Here is a 4,288-nt window from a genome sequence, read left to right as displayed (position 1 = left end):
AAAGGTAACCCGATGGACATAATCCGTCGGTGATGATGTCGGTAAAAAAATCACCGACAAATTTCTAATCACACACTAACGGAATTTGTACGTCGGTAAAACTGTGAAATCTTGTAGTGTAATAACTAGTATTCCTTGTAAAAAGACATTAATGTCCTCAATAGTCAATTTAATATTTCTTTTTTTTAAGAGCTAATACATTGATATGCTATTTCAATTAATAGTGTAAATGGATATATATATATATATATATCCACACACACACGGTATTTTGGTTTTGTTATTGTTAAGAATTAAACCAAGCTATAATAGGATACACGGACACCCCACGTAAAAAAAAAAATAAAAAAAAATACAAGGAATTCAAGTCAATAAGTAAAATATAATTGGCCCAGCGGTGGCAGGCGTCTTGCGCCTTCTACTGCTACGGGTTCGAGCCTTGGAGTTGCATGCCTGTCAGCCCCGCGCTGCCTTACCTGCCTGCTGGGTTTGCAGGGTGTTCAGTGGGCCGTGGGGATTAGTCGTGGTGCGCGTAAGCTGGCCCGGACACCCCACGTAAAAAAAAAAATAAAAAAAAAATAAGTAAAATTAAAATGTAAACGATATGATTTTAATAATATGATTATTAATGTTAACTATTGGTTTGGTTAAAAAAATATGTTTTATTCGTTGACTTCATAGATTTATACTATAGCATACCTTGAATGCTTCTTTAAAGTGATTTATAAAAGCTATTTAAGCTCGATGGATGTGTAAAATGGCATGAGAAACTTTATTAAATAAATAAATGAAAGCTAACAATAATGCTCAAAGAGCATGAGAAATCTTAATTTTTTTCCGTAGAAATAACTCCACTAAAGTTCTTAACATCCTCCTCCTCCACCACAACCACCTCCTCCTCCTCCTCCACCACCACCTCCTCCACCACAACCACCTCCACTAGCTCCAGGAAAGCCCCCCCGACTGTGGTGGCCTCTACCTCCACCATGTCCACCTGAACTACTATCACCACAAGCCAATATGACCATTGAAATAATTGATAAGGAAACAACAATCATGCATAACAACAGAAAAGCCTCAGAGGAATCAAGCAGGAAGCCTGCTTCTGAAGGGACGCTACCTTCATGAACTATGAACTCTCTCGCCATCTTAATTTCCTAAGATATACCTAACACAAGGCTTGCTATGGCTCTAATATGTTGTTACTAAAACCATTTTATATACAAACTTGCTGGAATATTCAATTGCGTTTACTTTAGGAAGAGGATAACTTGGTGGACTTGTCAAACGTTTTATTATTATTATAGTGGTTTCCTTGTGGTTTATGGCTTCGATTCTACGTCGCATAAAAAAACAAATCACATTTCAAAAGTTTGACTGGTAGCAAATGAAAATATCCAGGTTTAATGTCTTTTACATCAAGCATTTGGTATCGAATGGGTCTCGATATTTAAGCATTGTTGCTTATCGATACCTGTGCATAATCCAAGGTCTGTGTTTTCCGCCAAAAAGAAACAAAACTCAGATCTTTTTTCTTTCTTTTTTTTCGTTCTCATGTTGAGATGTTATCATTTTCTTCTATTATATTTGTTAAATACTATCTTTAAAATTTAAATAAATCATTAGGCTTACTAGTATAGCTGTTTAAATGAAGGTTTGTCATGAATCATAATTTAAGTTTCCGTTTTCAAAAGAGAGAGAGGCCTTCCATTTACTGACTTCTAGGGTTTATAATATATATATATATATAATAAAAAAAAAATCAATTAGTTTAGGAAAAAAAATTTTGAGTTAGATAATTAGTAAATCAATTCATCGTATCAATCTCATCTATTGTTTTAGCCAAGGTGGTTGATGGGTTATATTTTATGCTTGATAAACTAGATGACTTGTGGTTAGTACATGCAAAAGATCTTTTTTAGTAGAGGTAGGAACTTTCTAATGCCTAAAAGGATGTTTATTTTTGCCTTTCAAAATAATTTTTTGTAAAAAAATAATTTTTTTTTGCTTCAAATTAAGTTTTTTTTTGTTTTTTCAGATTGTTTTGATCTGCTGATATTAAAAATAATTTTTAAAAGATAAAAAATATATTATTTTATTGCATTTCTGTTTGAAAAGTACTTTAAAAATCAACCGCTATCACACTACATCTCCTAAATAAGTATCTTTTTAAAGAAAGAAAATACAATAATATTCTTGAAAGAGATTTTCTAAAAATATATATATAATAGATAATGAAGATTGTGAACATTTGTTTTGAATGTCTCATTGTGTTACTATAACTCATGAGTTTTGTTTTATTTTGAAAAAAATAGGTTGGAGTATAACTTTATCTTTGTGGTATTTTGAGTTGTATTGTCAATAATATTCCACTCATTTCATCCAATTAAAAAATAATGATATGGCCAACCATAAAAGATATTTAAAAGTTTTAATAGAATATAAATTTATTTAATTAAATTTATTTGTTGAGATATAATTTCTTTAAAATTTTATATAAAAATCTCTAAAATTAATGATATTAAACTTAATTATTTTTTAGGTCCAATCAATATCAAATTCAGTATATTTGAGACTTAACAGACCTAATCATCTCTTGAGTTCGACCAGCATCGAACTCAGCGTGCCTAAAACTTCACGCACTATTAAATTCAATAGTTTCTGAGTCTGGCGTCATTTCCAGAACATGATATACGGCCAATCCCAATTATTTGAATCTAGCTACACCAAATTAAGTTAAGAATTTCATAGCTTTTTATAATGCCATTGTTTTTATTGGTATGGAAATTTTAAATTGTGGCGTCTCTGAATTATCCACCTGCTATGACAAACTTCTACGATGATAGCGATTGCTGGTAATGAAAGGTTGAGATTTCTACAATGTTTGATTGCGTTGAATTTAACATTATTTAATATGAGAGGATTAATCGAGTACGAGAGGTGCCAGACCTGGTAGGGTGATGACTCGGCAAGTGCTTTGATGTTTGGTACGTTAATACTAGCCAGTGTGCCCCACAAAAATCAGAAGCTTCTCCTTATCAGACCCTTGAGAACGAGACTTGGCTTGAATACAAATCGGGGGTTAATTTTAAAATTTTGAGAAAGCAACGTGGGTTTTTGAGTGGGATTTATGTAAGTTGTGGAGTCCTAATTGCCAAGAAACGAGAGTGCTTTCCTGTTAATGATTTTTGTTGGGGTTTTTTTTTTTAGTACGTTTTTTTTTTAAGTTAAAAAAAATATTTTTGAAAGTTTTTGAAATTTTTTATTTTAAATTAATTTTTTATATATTTTTGAATTATTTTGATATATTGATATAAAAATAATTTTAAAAAATAATATATATATATATTATAATAAAGTGCTAAACAAACATATCACATAAAATAAATATAAAATTTCACAACTTACAAGGTAGAAAAGTCCTTTTAATTAATGTTTGATGGGTGGTTCAATTTATTTTTTATATAATTAGACAAGTTTATAATACATCAATACATTTCTAATCATGTCTATATTATATTCTTGTATAATATCCAATTCTTTAATATGTTATTTTATCAATTTTTTTCATCTAATATGATTGAAAGTATATATTTTATTTAAAAAATGCTCTGTTATGTAAGTATATAATAAAAACAAATTGCTGAAAATGCTTTTAAAAATTTTAAAAAAATTATAATTACTCAATAATTAAAATTTTAAAAAATAAAAATTATATTTTTTCAATAAAAATTATATTTTTTTATAAGCATTTTCAGCAATTTTTTTAATAAAAAAATAACATATCAAACAACATATTATCTATTTTTAAAATAAGTCATACTCACAAACCTTGCTTCCTTTGTATTAGGCTAGATGTTTGTGCCCAACCTCTAAGGCCTAGTTGCTTGGGCTCTTGTTGTCGGTAGCCTTTTAGGTCTTTTTTTCATTTCTTTTCAAAAAGTACATTTTAGATTGTAATTAAAACGAACTCAAAATAAAATAATATATAAATTATTATTCAGTTTTTTTATTTTTTAACTAATATTATAGGCTTGATGGTAATATTATTAATTATTTTTTTAATTATTATATAACAAACATGGAGAAACATTTCAGAAGGTACTAATGAATATTTAATGAAAATAATTTTTTTATCTTTTAATATATTTTTTAGTTAATTTGATAATATTACTTAATTTTTTTATCTTTAACCATGTTCAAAATATTAAGGCATTATTTTATTTTATTTTATTTATTAAAACTTCCTTTTAAGATTTTGATAGGTTTTTATTTTAAAAAAATGTTG

General features: G+C 28.4%; 1 long non-coding RNA gene across 1 annotated transcript; it reads right to left on the bottom strand.

Annotated features, from left to right (window-relative positions):
* Positions 1 to 748: 748 nt before the first annotated feature.
* LOC105114879 (uncharacterized) lies at positions 749 to 1,250 on the bottom strand. Its single transcript, XR_840232.1, has 2 exons — positions 914 to 1,250; positions 749 to 877 (listed from the first exon to the last, which is right to left on the bottom strand). It is a non-coding gene; the product is annotated as an uncharacterized LOC105114879 (long non-coding RNA).
* Between the last annotated feature and the right edge of the window lie 3,038 nt (positions 1,251 to 4,288).

Source organism: Populus euphratica, unplaced genomic scaffold, assembly GCF_000495115.2.
Source record: "Populus euphratica unplaced genomic scaffold, PopEup_1.0 scaffold592.1, whole genome shotgun sequence".
In the NCBI taxonomy this organism is placed as follows: Eukaryota; Viridiplantae; Streptophyta; class Magnoliopsida; order Malpighiales; family Salicaceae; genus Populus; species Populus euphratica.
The sequence above is the reverse complement of the archived record's forward strand: the minus strand, read 5'-3'. Positions and strand labels throughout refer to the sequence as shown.